General features: G+C 34.8%; 1 long non-coding RNA gene across 1 annotated transcript in view; it reads left to right on the forward strand.

Annotated features, from left to right (window-relative positions):
* Positions 1 to 14,936, forward strand: part of LOC125692072 (uncharacterized) — a 56,360-nt gene extending 41,424 nt beyond the window's left edge. Inside the window, exons 2-3 of the long non-coding RNA XR_007376437.1 lie at positions 12,261 to 12,315; positions 14,649 to 14,936. This is a non-coding gene — a long non-coding RNA (uncharacterized LOC125692072). The remainder of the gene's footprint in view (positions 1 to 12,260; positions 12,316 to 14,648) is intronic.
* The last annotated feature ends 4,459 nt before the right edge of the window (positions 14,937 to 19,395 follow it).

The raw sequence follows: 19,395 nt of genomic DNA on the forward strand, positions 1-19,395 counted from the left end.
ACTTTTCAGTTTGTTATTCTCTGTGTATTTTCCCCCTGGACTGATGTAAGATGAAAGTTCTCTCTGTTTACTTACAGTAAAATTTGTTGCTGGTAATTTCAATATCTAAAGACAGAGCATTAGGCTAGTTAGAATTTTTCACTTACGTTTGTAGGCTTGTTTGTTTTCAAAATAAATACAGGAAGTTGCTGTAATCAAATATCACTTCAATTCAGAGATTAATTCTGTCGAGTCCCTCAAAATTCTCCCCTTCCAGTGCATCTCTCTTTGATATCTCTCATTTTAATAATATCCTACTGTAAAGGTTTAGCTGTTAATGCTGGTGAGGTTTGGGAATATCTAATGTTTACATGAATTTGACAAAAATTACCAAACTCTTCCTGCCAAAGATGACGTTCAGTAGTTGCCAATCCACAGTAAAAACTGCTAAATGTGCTCCTTGATTAGTTCCTTGGCATATGAGGAGAACATCCTGCCAACTATGCAAACATGAAAACCTAGAGAAAGTAGGTGTAGCCTGCTTTCTACCTCTCCCGTTGGCCCACCATTATGTTTACTGCATCCAACTACTGGTAATAAGAACAAAGATTACTTCTGTGGATTTCAGATATAAAATGTTTTGTAAACATTCAGGTATGTTTGTATTAGCTGTAGCATTCTTCTAATGTTGTTTTATTACAGTAAGCATGACTTTAGTATTTCATAAATTAAAAAATCAGTCATTAGCTTGACCAGTAATAATCCAGATATACAGTTTTCTTTCTGTTTAAGAATAGTCAAAAATGACCTAATCTATGATTTTTTTTCTTTGTCATATCACATCCTTTGATTTTACATTTGATGTAAGATAATGTTAAGATGAATTATAGGTTGAACTCTGAGAAATAAATCTGTAGTTCCATAGAAATCTTTTAAATTTAGGTTTGTGAAATTGTTTTCAGAATTCATGCCAAAACAAAATTCCTAACATTTTTGCATGTTAATCACATATATCAAAGGTGCCCTAAATATGTTAACCAGTCTTACCCTCTTGCTTGGAGGTATTTGAAAGTACTTACCTCCTCCCTTTAGGTTCACACTTGACTGAAGTTTCTAAGAAATTTGCACTAGTAATAGGATTGTGTTATGCTTAAGCTTTTCTGTTTAGATATTTTCCATTTTCTTTAGTAGTCTTTAAGTTTTTGGAAGACAATCCTTTTTTCATTCTTTAAAAAAGGGGAGATTTAGGAGGACTATTTTAAGCTTTGTATTGTCTTAGGTTATGCTACAAATAATAGTCGTGGTTACTATAAAGTAAAAATAGTGAAATAGGCTCTGGGATATTTTTTGTAAAGCCTGAAAATGAACATTCAAAATCTCAGAGTATCGAATCCTGCAGTGTCACCTTTGGTTTATATCAGCAAAACAGAGAAGAGAGATAGTAGGTAATTTATCTCTGCAAGGGAAAAAAAAAAAAAAAAAAGTATAGAAAACATATAAATGTATTCATTTTGTCAACAATTTTCATTTTTGTATTGCTGTTCAAGCTAAAAGTTCTCAGGAGATAGAAAAGCTACACCAAGCAATTTGCAGGAGCAGTCTGAACCTGAATTGTGAACAATTCGTTAAGTGTTTATTTTTGTGGCACTGTTTTATAGTAATTTACTTTATATTTAAGGTACAGTTGAAGAGGTAAGATTAAAAGACTGAGTTGGTTAAACAGAATTCCTGTGGGTGTGATATGATGCATTCAGTTTGTAATTAAAAAAATGAGTAAAATTTTTAAAAAGTTAGAAACCCCAACAAAATAAGAAGAATTACTTTGGATAAAATATGTTCTCTTTCTTTGAGTAAATACGAGTTTCAAATCTTTCAAGCTCTTGGAGGTCAGGGAAGTCATTCGCATGATCAGTTTAATTCCTTCTTGAAGTATGTTAATGGAGGGCTTGTGTAAAGCAGAAAGAAGCAAACAAGCAAGGCATTTGCACTTAAGTCTGTTGCTCTGAGTAAACTCAAGGTGAAATAATTTTTTTCCATGAGGGCTGAGGATGAACTTGGGTATAAGTCGACCTGTCATATTTTAGAAGGAGAATGGCTGACTTTAGAAGGAGAATGGTTGACCCATCAGTCTTTGTGTCACTAGATCAGCACAGGCTGTGGCTAATTTTTTGAAGTGTTTTTTAGTTTATGCAATCAAATTGCAATGATAATACCTGTGAGTACTGGCTGGTTTAAAAGGTAACTCTGTTAAATATCAACCAAAACCTCCTGCAGAAGACTGCTGTCCTCCGCCTGTGCATGACTCAGCTGTTTACAGAAAACTGGCTGCATGTTTCTGGCTGTTTACAAATTGGCTCCAAAGGTTTATTTAGTAGTAATCTGCTTTCAGCAAGGTTGTGTGCGCTATTTCCAACTGATTTCTTAGACTCCCATGAAAAGGAGGAACAGTGTGAGTTTGTGTGCCTAAGCTTCGCTTGGGACTTGAATTCAGGGCATATTTCAGAAGAAAGATTGAGACATCTGTGGGATCTGCTGCTTGAGGAATTCTTTTCTGTACAGATAGACTTAGTGCATTCCTCATTTTTGGATCCCAAGGATAAGTAAAGAGCGACACACTTCTCTTGTGCACTTTTTACCCATTGTAAGAACCCACCAGAGTAGATTCTGTCTTAAACCGGTTAGATGCATGATCATAACTATCTGATAATACACTTTTTTTTTTTCCTTAAAAACTGTTCTTCATTTAATAGTACGTTGTTTTTTTTTTTTTCTTGTGTAAACAATTTACAGCTCTGTTGGTTGATACTGAAGCTGATTTCTCCTGGTACAATGTCTTATACATTTTTTGCAGGGAAATTTATTTTTTCTTGGATTTTTTTCTTGTCTACAGTTAATACAGAAATCAGTTGGGTTCAAGTTGCAGTAAGGACAAAAAATCAAGACAGAAACATGTCAGTGTTAAGGGCAGATAAATAGAATGCCTAGCTTGCAGGATCTCTCTCACTGCTTATTTGAATATTTCCTTCTAATCTAATTGCCTTTTTTTTTCAAGAATTGAGTGTGGGTGGTTCTTAACATTTTTGAATGTACTGTAGGTTATCTTGAGGGCACTTGGAGAAACTTTCTACCACTATCTCTTTTTTCTTTTTTTTTCCTGCTATGTTTTTAGTCTGCACAATACATGGTCTACCATATTACATACAACGTCTTGTAAGTGCTGATTGCTAATTGAAGTAGAATGGGTTCCTTATACATAGCAAAATAATAATAATCAAGACATAAATCTAAACAAGCAAATAAGAACAACAAAACAAAAGGAACAAGAAAATGTATCATGTGGAACTATTGAAGAATAGATAGATTTCCTTAGATATCTATCTAATAGATATCTAATAAATATCCTTAAGTGTGATGAATGTAGTGAAGTTTTTTTAAGAACAGGTTGTTAAAAGAAAAAAGTCCTGCTAATGAGAGAATTCTCTGTCTTTTAAAAAAAGACAATTTGTGACAAAGCAAACAGAGGTTATATTACGGATCAAGCTATGCATCTAGAACATGATAGTATACTTATGTTAAGGTGATGCTTGTAGGCAGAGAGAAGTACTATGAATGATATGAATGGATATGGAATAATTCCATAATTAGATAGTAAGCTAGTGTTCCCTAGAACTAATTCTCTAGAACTAAGCAGCAGAGAAACTGGGTATTGAAATAAGAAATACGTAACTACTCTTGGGCTTTCTGCAGAAAATGGCTGAATTACTTTCTGAGAGATGTAATACTTTTATCATAAACTAGTAGGTATATGTTCCTCGAAGCAGAAAAAAAAGGGTACAGGAAAAGAGGAGAAAATATCTGTAACATCTTAGAAATGAAAAACATAAGAGGTATGGACAGATTTTCAAATTGTTTTGACTACTGTGCACTGTGAGAGTTTTGTGCATTTATTTAATGCCTAGTAATTAAGAAAATTATTTCAGTCCGAGTCTCTGAAAAGTATTCTGGTTGTGTACGTACATCCTGAGAGATTTTTTGATTATATTAATGTCGATGTACTTAACTCCTTGCTTACACTAACTTTGTGATAAGAGAAAGTAAATTAAAACTAAGCTTGCAGTCCACAGAAGTTCAAGTAGCCTACTGTGTAATTTTTAAGTCATGCTCCCATTGTTGTGAGTAACTTGATATCCCTCACGAAATTTTTAAAGCAAACATGATCCTCAAATGCATGCATTGAAATTGAAATAGAGTTTAATAGTTAAAAAGCATGAATGCATTACCTGACATCTGTAAAGATGCTTTTCTAGCTAAATAGATGCTGGAGGAGGTATTTGTGGAGGAAAAATACATGTGCATGAAGATGTAGCATGGAGCTGGGAGAAACGAAGTAAATTTGCTAAAATACTGTACGAGGTTGCTGATCCTTGGAAACAGGTCGTGTGTTCTTCAAGATGATTTTTTACTCTGTAGTGCTCCACAGAAACAATTTCAAAGAGATTTAAAAGTTGAAATTCCAGTTTTTAAAACTATATATGTTAACATTTTGAAGCCTAAGTATCACTAAAAATGGAAGGCAGCACTCAAATTTGGGTGCGCTGAAATATGATGCTGTCAGTTAAGCCCTGGTGAACAATGAACAGTTGATATAGCTTTCCAAAGACAATACCAGGAAATGCCTTTAAGGGTGCTGTTAAAGAAAAGCCTTTTAAAATAGCCACTAAGTCATTTTTGACTCTGTCTTCAGTTCTGCAACAAGATGACAATATCTCAGGATATGACTTTTATGGTGGCGTTGAGGGTGTTTGTAAGCGAATGTTCTGTAAAGTAGTTCTGTTGTGCAACCTTAGATAAAAGATGTGAATTAAGAACAACAGTATTTTCCAGGGGAGCATGCAGAATTATTTCTTAATGAAATCTTAAAAGCAATGAGGGCAATTATAATTCATTCTCTTATAAGTCATATTAAGAGTAAAGACAAAATCAAATATTTTCCTTGAGGCTTCATTTCAATGGAAGTCAGCTGTGGGGTGAGAAATATGCCTGGACAGAACAAGAGAGGGACAGTGGGTATCTGCCCACGTTAACTCCATTTTGCAGTTGGCACAGGTCTGTATAACCTGTTAATAATTTCTCCGTATTGCTTTTTACTAACACTGTCTTGATGTCATGGCAGTGTTCTAGTGAATCTGCAAATAAATGGGGAGTTTTTCTTTTTGGCCAATTTAATGAGAGTAGTGAGACTTCTGAAGGGGAGGGTAAATAAATTCTAAGAGAGCCTCAGTATTGAAGGTTTACAGAGTATCTTGTTGTAAGCACAATGCTAGTGTAGCCAACTATACAATATATATAATTTGTCTTATAATAAAGAGGAAAAAAGTAATTGCAGTGGGGATCAGATGAGGAGACAATGGTTTTGCTGACTTCTAAGAGACTGGAAGAAGGAGTCTCAGTAGTGAAAACTTTCCATGTGTATTTCAGGTGGACACTGGTTATAATTAGAATTATTGGAATAGTTGGCATGAGTGTTATCTTGAATAGCTTCATGGTATGAAAATCGGAGGAGAGGGTATGTCTCTAAATGGCATATGCAAGACCTTCAGATTCTGGCCTGTGAAATTTGCTTTCAGGCTTGCTTCTGGATATTCATTTGAAAGAACCATTTACATGAAAGCGATGAATATCAAGTACTCATAGTTTGATTATGATGGTAGTTTGGATGCTTAATTTCATTAATTTTTAATTTCACTATTCACTACTTGTTGCTTAACCTGAAAAAAATGGTGATTTCTCCAGAAGGATGTGTGTCTTCCCAATTCCAATCTTCCTTTCAAAATAAATTAAATAAACGTTTAATAAATTAATTTAATAAATTAAATGAAATTCTAAGGGTAAGATATTTCTTCAGAGGTGGTCTTTTTAAAGAGTTATGGTAGTGATTTGATGCCGTAGTTGACTTCAGAAAACTGTCAGTGAAGCAATTGTTCATTAGCTTATCCCTACAGTTTAGGAAATGTCAGAACACATAATTTTAAAGATCTGCACTTAGGTAGACATCTTCTAAATACTGAGAGGCTGGAGCAGCAGAAGGACAAAGATCACAGTTTTGGGCAGTTTGCCTTGCCTTGAATGGAAAGAAAAACTCACACTGATTGCTTTGCTTTCATCGTGTTTTAAAAAGCTTGTGTAAAACTTTCCTCCGTTATGAAGTGAAGGAGGATTTGTCCCCTTATGATGACCTTCTTAGAGCAGTTAACATGTAAGAAAATGACTTTAGCAGATGTCAAAATTAGTGCAACTCAGGGGACTAATAACAACTGTACTGTTGACACATCAAATAACATCCTTGGGATGTGGGACAACACCTAATGTGCGTTTTGTCTGACCTACTACACACGTGTGTGTCAGACCTTGAGTAAACTAATCAACTTGGAAAGAGACATTCTGCTTGGGTTTCAAATTATTTATACTACTTAAAAGAGAGTAAATGTTTGACTAAGCCTGGGGGATCAAAATATCATCTGAATTTGTGAAGAGCTGTATTTTAGTATTAATATTTCCAGATACTAAAACAAACAATGAAAATACATGTAGAGAATACAATTTCTTTTTTTTCCCAGTGTAGAATTCAGTGCCTTTTGAAGTCAGTATAAACGAATAAATAAATAGATCCTCAAGCATTCCCTGTTAGGGAAGGTCTCCAGGCTTATCTGGGTGACTGGTGACCTAAGAAAAATTTCTTCCCTTTGCTGTCTCCTCTCTGCCCAAATCTCCCCTCTGTAAGACAGCATGAAAGAGAGGCATATCTTGTAGGTCAGATGAAATAGGAAAAGGTTAGAATTGCCAGAAGTTGATCTGAAACAGACTTTGTATGGAAATACAAACAAACAGAAAGATGATTTAGATAAATAAGGATTTGCATTGGTCCCAAAACAAGAGCAGTATTTTGGTTTAGTTTTAAATGGTGGAGCAAAAAAGTCTGCAAAACTTGATACTTAGTCATTATAAACCCGCAATAATAGAAATCACTTTCTTATTGATCAAAACAAAGCTCAGAATGTGAAGTGTTCCAAATGGATCCTTGGTGGAAAGGGGGTAAGTCCTTTCAAAACTTTTGACATTTCAGATCTGCTAGCAAGCATTAAGAAAATAAATAAGTTTACTTAACATTATTTTAACAAATATTCTCATTTAATAAGGAAGAAGTTGAAAGAGTAAGCTACAATTTAAGTTTATAAATTATATATCTTTCTGAACTAGCTTAACCTTTAAGACAATTTCTAATTCTGATCATGCGTATAGTTATTTTCTAATTCCACTAACTAAATGTTCAAGCTTTTGATATATAACTTCTGTGTTCCATAGTCACTGTGGATTGTGCTTTGTATTAAATGTTCAACACTTGCTGTGGAGCAGTGCAATGTTTTATGGCTTGTTTTGTGCTGGCATTGAGTGCATCATTTCTGTGGACTCTGTAGGTTCTCTCTGCCTGATCACTTGAATTCTGAGGGTTGGTGCCTTACACCTGCATGAAATTTTCCTCCAGGGAACTTCTCTTCCCGTACGCAGGGTGCCACATAAATTCTTGCCTTGTCTCTCATTATAAGATGTATTCTGTGCAAATATATGTAAGTGGTGATGCTAGCTGGTCATAAACAAAACCCTTCCTGAATGAACTTCTTGTAATAGAATGGTTCCTGGTGACAGAACTAGGGGCAGTAGGTACAAGCTGGTACATAGGAATTTTCATGCAAATGTAAGGAAAAACTTTGCTGTGAGGATGACAGAGCATTGGAATAAATGCCCAGAGAGGTTGTGGATTCTCCTTCTCTGGAGACATTCAAGACCCATCTGGATGTTTTCCTGTGTAACCTACTGTTGGGTATAGCAGAGGAGGGTTGGACTGATGATCTATCTCCAGTGGTCCCTTCCAACCCATAGTAGTCTGTGATTTTGTGGAAAATAATAGTAAATGGTTGCCTGCTTACCTACTGTCACAACCTGTCTATATATGTTATTGCTTACAAGGCAGGAAACAGATCTCCAGCCCTCAAAAAATAGGATTGGGCAGTTCTATCATTTTTAAAGAAGGAATTAATTATAAGGTTTGGAGAGGGATTAAAGGCTACATTATGAATGCATTATAAACACCGGTTATTAATGGAAGTTAATGCCCTGACTACAGTGAGAAACTCTTGCTCTTCAGTGACCTTGGAGAAAATCTGCTTTCCAAAGGCACAATTCACCTATTTCAAGTGGCATTGTGGAGAAAAGCCAAGAGCTTTGAACCACAATTTCTTTTTCACAAGCAACTGAAGACAAATTTTATTAGATTTTTTTTTTTTCTAAAGAGACAGTAGCTACTATTCACAGACTGTTCAGAGAAATGAGTGTAGGGGCCTGGCCAACAAAATCTTTCTTAACGTTTAACTAAGGAGTGAGATGCCTACTGTTTACTTTTTTTTTTTTTTTTCTTTTTTTTTTCTTTTTTTTTTTTTAATAAACAGTTTTGCTTTGCTTGGCCTGGGGCAATTTGAACTGTGATTCTGTGATTCTGTATTGGATACTGTCAGCTCTGAAAATCAATCACTGTCTATGCTGCGAGTACCTATGAAATTACTTTCTCTTAAGTACTAAATAGGAAATATATGGATTTTAAAATGACCAGAGCACATAACTGTAAGTTCAGATGCTTTCTTTGCTCATGTATATTTAAAGTGTGTTCAGTCCAGCACAGTTGATTGGCTCTTTAGCTTTTCCCACAAAAGTCCTCTGTCATCTTGATAACTAAGAGCCACCAGTGGGTAATAATTTATCCTCTTTCCTTTTTAGAAGGCATTTCTGCTGACACCATAATCATTATTTTAAAATCTTTTCTAAATCTAATTGCTCTTTGGAATTCAGACCTCCATAATGTGTGTTACTTTTATGTGGATTATTTGAAGAACAGATAACAAATAAAACCACTGTCAGTGGGATGTGGTAAAAATTTTCCTTTAACATGTGGTGGCAGAGCAGGAAGAGACCAAAGAAAATGGGGAATGAGTATAGACCAAGAACAAAGTGTAAAGAGAACTTGCAACTCCACTGGTGCTATACTTGGGTAGGAAGTTGTTTGCATAAATTCCATAATTGCTGTCAAGTTTTCAGTAGAAAAGGTTGGGTTGGTTTCCACTTAAAAAAATAATAATAAAATAAAAAGGAAAAAGGGAAAAAAAAAAAACCCACAAAAACAAACAAACAGTGCACTGGCTGTAGTGAAAGCTCTGGGCTGCAGGAGTTGCACTGTTCAATCTGTTCCAACAGTGATACAATCCTGAGGCAGTTACCCTTCTTGCCAATAGGAAGCACAAAGGAGAGAAGTGAAAATCAATTCCTGTATGCAATTATCAGTCAACTTCTTCCCTAATATCAAGTTGTATCTGTTGCCATGGTAGGTACGTTTATGTACTTTATCCCTCTCAAGTAATATATCTAGTAAATACACTGAGTTTTTTAATGTACTGGTGCTCCCTCCTGATGATAATTCATATATGTCCTAGTCTTAAGAGCTCCTCTGTTGCCTACTAGCTTTTTATCAAGCCATTTCAGTAACAGGAAGAGCACTTAACTTATTAAACCTCTCTGCTCTGCTGATTAAGTCAACCTTCTTCTAAATTCTGCAAAAGGCAGTTCTGGAGGCTGCTCTGTGGATGACTGTGTATACAGGATTATGTCCATTAAGCCATTTTAGGTATGACTCTGCAGAGCCCTTCATCTGCAGTGCCTCACAGACACATTGACTCTTGTGACTTCAGTGGTGTCTTGTGGCATGCTTTTCTTCATTCCTTTTATAGAAGAAATTAGTTCAGGACAGCTCTGGACAGACAGCAATAACTGATGGGTGGAGCAGGTGTTAGAACTGGTGAAACCCTCCAGGCAGTTTCAACAAGGCTTTGAAAATCCATCCTAAATTACAATGCCTTGAATTCTAGTTTGTATCTATATGTCTATGATAATTGCACAGTAGATGAAAAGATTTTTATTTTTTCTCTCTTAAGTGAAACTCTCCAAAATTATCCCTGATTTTATTAAACATGGTGGAAACATAGCCTAAAGTTTGACATGCTAAAAAGTCTATGCTGAATGCTGTGATTTCTGTATTCAGGGATGCATTCAGGGAAAAAAGTATCCAGAACATTAGAAAATAAAATTCCTACTGATACACAAAATATGTTCTATATTCATACACTCCTTACAGGTTTAGGGAAATTAAATTGCATTCACATTAGGCATATCAGGTGTATAACCCAAGAGAGTTTAATGTCTTGTTTTACACATCAGCGCTGGGAATCAGGATTTCCCAACACAACATGGTCACAAAAAATGAATTAGCACTGACGCAGAGCTCATGACCTCCTTGGCGCCAAGGGGCTACATTTAGCCAATTTCCTGCAAGGATATAGTTCAAGGAAAGTTTCTCACTGATGCCTAATATAATTCATACGATCACATTTGCTTTTTCTAACTTCTATCGGAGAGATTTGAAAAAAAATATATATATATCAATTTTTAATACCTACGTGAATACCATTCCCTGTCTGAAAATAAGATTTAATCCCATTGCTTTTGTATATGCCCCATTTGACAGTTAAGTCCAACTTTTTGTTATTTCAGCAGACTTCAAACGTGTAATAAATAAATTTCCACTGGGTTGGCACTTCCTTTTTGCTTCCTGGTGTAGGGATTGATTGTTCTTTGCATGTCTCTTGGGATTTTATGATCTTTCTCAGAATGACTGACTTGACCACAAATTCAACCATCATAATTTTCAGAAATGGTTCACACAGAAAATGCATTAGAGGCCATTTTTAGAACAATAGCAACAGCTTCATATTGTATGAGATCAAATGCCTTCTCAGGTGTAGCAGGAGATACGAACAATGATGGAATTGACTCAAAATGTTCCTAGTTCATGAGGTTAGAGTGAGTCAGAGGGGAGGTTGTAACTGAAAATTTTTAAGAAACAGTGTAACTGGAATAAGAACTTCTTACAAGGAGTGTCCTTATGTATATGCATGAAAATACTAGTGTTGATTTAGACTAGTTAGCAGAAGGTTAGCAGGTATTACAGAGATAGACAGTATTACATTTGAATGCATCTTAGGTTAAAAAATAGTAAAATTTTATTCGTAAGTCTGAATTAGCTAAAAACCTAACTGAATAATTAAATATCTCAAACAGGAATAAGGAAAGAAACCAAAGCATTATAATGGTTAACTGAGAAAGTAAATACGTCTGCTGGCATTTCAGATGTCCAAGTATATCATGATCTTTCTAGGCCTTGCATTTATATCTCCCAGCCCTGACTGATGTATCAGATATACTTGTAGTCTATAATGGAAAGAAATACCTATATTCAGTCACAGAAATCATCTTCTTATATTCTACTAATTAATGAACAGTATTAGTGTATATAGATATATATGCTTAACAAGTCAGTAATGAAATATTCATTCTTATTTAATAAAACATGATGAATAAAATCAATTATACTAGATTGCTCAAAAGTGTTTCTAGTATCTGGGTTTTCATATTTCCTTCTTTCTTGGGTACTTCTGGTTACAGGTTGGTCTAATTTCTTTGTCATGCAAAATGTTTGGAAAAAAAAGTCGATTTCCAATGGAAAAACTTTGAAGGGAAAATATGTATCAGTAGTGACCAGTTAACCCTGAATCATATGGTTTGGAAAAGAAATCCAGGATTATGAAGTCCAAGCATCAACCTGCTTTACCAAGTCCTATCACTAAACTATGCCCCTTAGTGCTGTATCCCTAAGTCTCTCAAATATCTCCAGGGATGAGAGATTTTCTAAACTAAAAAAAAAATGCTGAAAGAAATTTGAATTTCACTGTGTTGTTATTGCTCGTTATCTGTCTCTGTTGGCCAGATGGTTTATCCAATATACTATTTTAAATAAAACTCTATTCCAAATAGAGGGTGAAACTATTTAAAGTATTAAATGCATTAAATGTTTTATAACTGTGAATGGTGTGTAATCATAATTCCTAGGCAAGCTATTAAAAATACAACTGGAAATGGTTTCAAATGACCCAACAGTAAGCATCGAATGTGCATTTTATTTTTTGTAACAATAATAAAGAAAAAAACTGCAGTGTTTTTATGTGTGAGACACACAATGTTTAACACTATTTTTTTTTAGTCTTAATAGGATAATTATTATTGCTTAGTATACAAGTGGTCATTCTACTTGCGGAGAATGAGTGCTCTACTTTCTTTGCCAGGTGCTGTGACTTCTGTTAAAAGGAATAATGAAGTCTAACATCTGTTCAAATTCAAGTAAGTATAAATTAAATTTTAATTGGTATCAGCTAGTGTTGAATGGTACATATGTGTCTCTTGGGAGCCTTGGATTTTAGGGGAAGCTCTCATAGTACAAGTGACTGATACTGGCATGGCCAAGTGACTGGTGGTGGCATGGGCTGCTTGAGGCAGGGCTTACCCTATGGACTTGATGCATACTGGGACCTGTTGCCTGGAGGCACTCAAAGAGCAGTTGTCTCCTACTGCTTTTACTGTGAAGGCTGTGCCTTCTCTCAGCATTTTGAGAAACATGGTGATGGGTATGTGACTCATGCATTAGTGTTGTGTTTGAAAAATTCAGATACAGGTTTCCTCTACTTAAATGTTTAAAAAAAAAAAAAAGAGAGAGAGAAGCTGTCGCTACAGTCATTCACTTGGGAATAGGTGGATACCTGACTACTGTGCAGATGTTGTGCTAATGAACTAATGAGCCTAACATCATATAATTTTCCTACCAGAGAAAAAAACCTCAATGGCTTTGATCCAAAGCAATCATGTTTCCTGTTTTCATTCACCAGTTTTACTACGCTGTGTAGAAAGACATAGCTGGAATTATATATTCACTATAAACAACTGCTGTACAAGTTTATACTTGGGGAATAAATGAGCTCAGAAATATTTTTATAGGCTGCTATTTGCTGAGAAGCACTGAAGTAACTTAACTTGCTAATGCATCTTTTCCCTTTATAATCAAGACAATTCAACCATTTTCATGATAATTTTATGCCCTACAGCATAGCTTTGGTTGTAACTAAAATGTAAAATGTAGACTTAAAGTGAAATAAGAAAATGCACGTTCAGCAGAGCTTTTTTTTCCCCCATCAATTTGCATGAACTTAGAAAATCATTACTGAGAAAACAGAACTTAGTTTGATCTCTGTACTTCAGTAATCAAAGTAGGAGATGATGTATGTACAATTGCATGAAGGTTGATATTTTCATATCTGCTTATTAAAGAAGGTAATTACAGAGATACTAGGTATCAGTTTTGCAATGTAAGTATCTAAAATTCTGAATCATTGAGTAAAATGTTGAGACTGTATGTCTCTACTATGAGAGGAAACTAAGCACAGTTCCAACCCAAGCCATTCTATGATTCTTCCAATGTCAGCATATTACTAGGGAAGATGTAATCAGATTGTATGACACAGCACTCGCTGAGGTGGGAGCATATAATGATACAGCCAATGACTGAAAACCCAAGAGTGGGACTTTAATCGCTATTCAAGGATTGCCTGTGAGATTAAGTGCAGCAGGTAAAAGGATAGAGAAACTCAAAGAGACTTAATAGTTGACATGGAATTACATTTCAGAAGTACTGCATAATGTGTACTTTCTTAGAAAAACTAAACATACGTATAGATCTCTTACAGATTATACAGTAGTAGGCAAATAAACACACCTTGGAATTCCTCCATAATATTTACTGGGAGGAGATGGTGCATTATGGGAAAATGGAGACAATTTTTGAGAATTGCTGTGGTAATGGATAATCTCAAAGATGTAGTATCTTTGCTCATCCATAAACATAAATTGTCTAATAAAATAAGAAGCAGTTCAAAACAATAGTTTTTCCCCAATTTTCATTTTGTTTTGAAACTCAGATCTCTGATAGATGTTGACCTTGCTTACTCATATATAAACGTGGATACATATGTGCATGTATTTGCATTTTGTTTATATTATACACATGTATAATTATGCCATACTTTCATCTATAAACATGGGGAACTTGCTGTAGTGGGGGCTTGAACTTGATCTCCAGAGGTTCCTTCCAACCCCTGTAAGTCTGCGACAAAATACATTCCTTATCTAAATGAACGCCTTCAGGAATTTACAGGTACTAGCCAAAATAGAAGAAAAATAGTTTAGCTGTACACTTCAAAGGGAGTTATCATGTTCCTATTACTCTATTTACACAGTAAGTATGAATATGAAATACAGGAATTACTTTTTGGAGAGCACTCTTAACTTAAGTATCTGTTTGTTTGACTTGGATGTTGGTACCTAAATTTTGCCTATGAAGTATTTCCCATTAATCTGAGATCTACTTCTGTGTGATATTCATTGAATTCATTGATTTACACAAAGTAGAAGGAAAGCTGTGTTATGTTTTGTTTGTTTTGTGTTATGTTTTGTTTGTTTTGTTGTTGGTTTTTTTTTTTTTTTTTTTTTTTTTTTTTTTAAAGAAAAGGCTTTCTGAGTTACTGATTATCACACTCTTGTAGGAAGAGGAAAGTATTTTCTTAATGACTATTCTGGAGCTGTAGTGCATTATTTTTCTCACGGTCCTCCCTGTCGTTTTTCAGATGCAGCCATTCCCCCTTCCTCAAGAACTGGACCGTGATGTGAATTCATTTTTGGATGGGGGCAACTTCCTGCAGCCAGCTGGGATTGTATCAGGAGTTGGGCACTGAAGGTAAACTTCTTGTAGTCAATTATGGACACAATGATTGCACGTAGTTCTCCCCTCCTTGAACACTTAGTGCTGCTGGAACAACTTGTAAAGAATAGGAGTGCTTGATGACATTTACCAGGCCTTGCTACTGTGAAGACTGATCACAGTCATGCCATTAAAATGAATAATAACATTTAAATCAGAGGAAAGAATCAGTGATGTCAGCAGCAAGCTGTCTCCTGCAGATGTAATGGTTTTGACTTGCTTTTGGCTAAATTCTTCTTGATGATCTTCTCAGAGGTCAGTAGATTTTATTTTCCTTTAGATTTTTTTTTTCCTTTCTATTTGATCTCAACACAGCATAGATCTCAAGTTTTTTGGAGGTATGATCTTAAAGTCACCTTACTTGCTCCTGAGCCCTGAATTGTTTCCATGCAGTGTGTATGAGAGGTGACTACCAACCCAATTACAAGGCTAAGTGTAGTTCCGAGCTGCTGTGTTGGTCATCACTGAGGACTGTATGAGTGCAGTGTTAGACTGAAGAAGGCTTACAGCAGAACTGTAAGTTGTATTTTGTACAGAGGTATTGTAAATTTATGATGAAAATCTGCTTTTATGTTTTGAGTATAATTTGCTAGCATTTTCTGTCTATGTTGTTCTTATTTGCAAGCTTGCTTTAGGAAGGTCTCAACTGTGTAATCACTTTTATTATTATTTCCCTCTTAGATGACATTTATAGCCTTTGAAGGTGAAGCTTCAATTCATTCACTTTCAGACTTCTTGTTAACACTACTTTCATGTATGTATAGCTAAAAGTATCACTAGACATTCAGAAACATTTAAATCCCCTTATTTGGATGATTATCTGAAAGGGGTCTTAATAGTAATATACAGGAAAACAATTATGTTTTCAGTGGGAGATAAGACATAAAAGGCAATTTGGAGGAGATAGAGTTAACTGTGATAGGTTAATAATAGAACTTCCCTTTTAGCCTTTCTTATGGGGAGACTGAGATATGGTCCAGAAATCTAAGAGAAGTAATTTAAGTTGAGAAAGGGGGCAAAGGGGAAGAGTTCAATGACCACAATTGCCTGATACAAATGTAAAGAATGGATACAGTTTGCTGAAATGGGGATGAAAGGTCAGTATCTATAATGAACAGCTTCAGACCCCTTACCAGGAAAAATGTCTGAAGCTACACAATGTAACCTTCATGACGGTGTTTTGCTTAGTAGAATAGAGAATAAATTGTAATATACAATTACCATACAAGCAGAGATTTCCAGACAAGTTTGCCAACAAATGGCAATGTTCATGTAAAACAGCAAAGTATTGTGTTTGAAGATTTTTTTTTTCTGTAATGTGATTTTTTTTGTGATGCACCGCATTCCTGACCTTAAGCTTTCCTGCTTCACAGTTGCAGACTATAGATGAAATGTACATTTTTATAATGATAAGTTATTTAAATGTTAGAAACTGTGCTATTGTGAATTCGGTGCTTGTTACTGTTCAGATTCCATTACAATATTTGTATGTGAAAATACAGATGAGTCTAGATATGATACTATATAATGTTTTCATCTATCTAGAGCTATTTAATGACTCTAGAGTAGTCTGGAGTGTTTAGCTTGTATTAAACTGGCCTAATTTACTTAGACCTTTGTTCAGATTTATTACATAAGAAAAAAAGTAATTAAATACCTAGTCTACTTCATCACTCAGTCAGAAGGTTGTCCTGTATTTTTTGTTTTCAACTTTTATCTGAAATTGGAAAAGTGAACGGAAATAATCTATGCAATACATTATCAGATATCACTTTTTGTTTTTCCCCAATTAAGTAGTAATCCTCTGATGTTATAAATTACGACTATACAATATTGACTAAATTACAAAAGTTGAAAACTCTGATTTGTCTGCCTTGAAACTATTTGAGCACAATCAATGTTCTATACCTCCAAATAAGTTTAAAAAAATTTTTAGTCTGATTGATAGAATATTTATATTTATAATATATTTATATATATTTATACATACTATATTATATTAAGTCTGTTTGTGAGCTTACTTTTGATTGCATATTCTCACCTCAAGTATGGTGTTCAGTTTTGGGTCCCTCACTACAGGAAAGCCATTGAGACCCTGGGGCACGTCCAGAGAAGGGCAACGAAACTGTGAAACACTGTTTGGAACACACGTCTTCTGAGGAGCAGCTGAAGGAACTGGGATTGTTCAGTCTGCAGAAGAGGAGGCTCACAGGGAGACACTGCCCTCTTCTACTACTACTACCATCTGAAAGAAGGTTATGGTGAACTGGGAGCCGGTCTCTTCTCATCAGGTAACAGAGATAAGATGAGAAGTAATAGCCTCAAGCATCACCAGGGGATGTTCAGGTTGGATATTAGGAAAAAATTCTCCAAGAGTGTAGTAATGCATTGGAACAGGCTGCCAGGGAGGTGGTGGATTCACCATTCCTGGAGGTTTTTCAAGAAATGTGTAGATGGTTTTACTGAGGGATGTGTTTTAGTGGAAAATTTTGGTGGTGTCTGGATGGTTGGACTAGGCAATCTTAGAGTTCTTTTCCAACCTCAATGATTCTATGAGTCCATTTCTAGCTTCTGGCACAGATGTGATAGCTACGTATCATGCCAGGAAATTACAGAGAATGATGTTAAAATTCATTAAAATTCAAAGGCATCTGGAGTTATCATTGGGATTTGAAGACTGAAAAATGAAAATATTCAAAGCAATACTAATACTAAGCCTTTCAAAATGACTCCAGTAGGCATACAAGATTTCATACTAGTCCTGTAAGTGGATCTAAGAGAATTAATTTAACATCAGCATGTTTAACGTGAATTAAACAAACATGGCAGGGCACTAACAATGTTCACATTGTAAATTGTATGCCCTTTTGTTAATCAAGGTAGAAAGGTGCTGCTTTTTATGGTCTCTATACAGTTATGATAATTGAAAGAATACAGGAACTGCTGTAAATTCCTGATGCAGTGTAAGCATTAACCTGCTTACTATTAAGCATGATTGACTACAGACTTTTTCTTTTCCCTGTATTTTTTTTCTAGATGGTAGATGGGGTTTTTTTGTTTGTTTGTTTGTTTTACAAAAATGGCAGTATAATGTTTTTATTGCAGAGTTAGTGCAAAATAAATTGTATATGTGATTATCACCCATATTTTTAGGTATTTTTAGGGTACATCTACTATTTTTTTAATATATTTAATGAGTAGGTAATTAAGAACTAAATTGAAGTTGAAAATTGCAAGATTAAAATGAAATAATACCTCAAGCTGGAAATGCTGTAAATCTATCAGCTTTTCTATATGTTTGATATAAAGAAGGAGAGCATGATTACCCAAAAATGCCATCAATTGTATTTGTGTCTTATTCTGCTTATCTGTATATCTTCAAGAATTCCTGGCCAGTCCACTGCTCAAACATAAATCTGATTTGTAACATATTTCAAAAGCCAAGTCTTTGCTTTCTTCATATCTTAGTTTTTCTTTGTGATTTACACCATTAATGTTCAAAAGTCCTCCAGGTTATAAATTTTTTAAAAATGCATTCAAGAAAGTAACTTTCATTTTGGAGAGCAGCTTTAGAATATCGTCTTCAGTAGAAATCCAAATATTTGCTGCAATAGAATGATTTTTATTAGCTCTTTTGTTTTACTGAATGCATTTCAAATTATTTAAAGTGAGCGTTGCTCTGTTTGGTGGTCATTTGTTGGTTTGTTTTGCTTTTTTTTTTTTTTTTAGACAGTATTAAAATATTCAGTTTTTATAATCTACATACTTGCTGGAATGCGGTTTTGCTCTGTTGTTGCTTGTGTTCTCCTCCTTTTTAACCACAAGTGTGTATTATCTAACTTGTTAGATATTGGATTACTTGGCTTTTGTTCCTGGTTTCAGATTTTGATTCTTTCTTCTCTTCTATATTGGACGTTAGTAGAATTTAGGAAGCTTACTCTAGGAGCTTCACCTACAGTTTTTTTCACTTCAATCTTCATAACAATTGCTTTTGAATTGATTTCTTAGGGTATTCTTTTGGGATTTTTTAAGCTGCTGAGATATAGATGTTTTGATCTTTAGTAATAGTGGATGAAGTTTTGGCTATTGGTCTCTTGCTATTAGGCTCTCATTGTCAATTTAATCACTGCTGATTTGCATGACTAACAATCTAACTGAAGGGAAGTTGAGTCTGGTTGTATTATCATAAAGTTGTCAGCTGGAGTTCAACCTGCATTTGATTGCTGAGGTGATACAGTAATAAAGATATGCCTCAGTATTTGTATGCCTAAACTTCATGCTGTTTAAATAATAAATAGGTGGTCTTTTATTTAAAACAGTTTAAAGAGCTGTGTTATCTGAGCGTGCAATTATCCAGAAAAGTAAACCTCAACATTGTAGGAAATAACTGGAAGTACTAGTTACCATCTTATTAAAAAAAGAGAAGAGCTGCTGCTTAGAACCAGCACTTGAAAATAATGACATCTAAATATATCTTAGTAGATCTTCCCACTACTACAAAAATCTTGCTTTGCTTGATTTCTATACACAATAAATTTGGTGTAATTTAACAAATCCCTTCCAATTTCTGAAACGTTTTAATTTTGAGTGGATTTTCTATATGCACTGCTATT

This window comes from Lagopus muta, chromosome 4, assembly GCF_023343835.1.
Source record: "Lagopus muta isolate bLagMut1 chromosome 4, bLagMut1 primary, whole genome shotgun sequence".
Classification (NCBI taxonomy): domain Eukaryota; kingdom Metazoa; phylum Chordata; class Aves; order Galliformes; family Phasianidae; genus Lagopus; species Lagopus muta.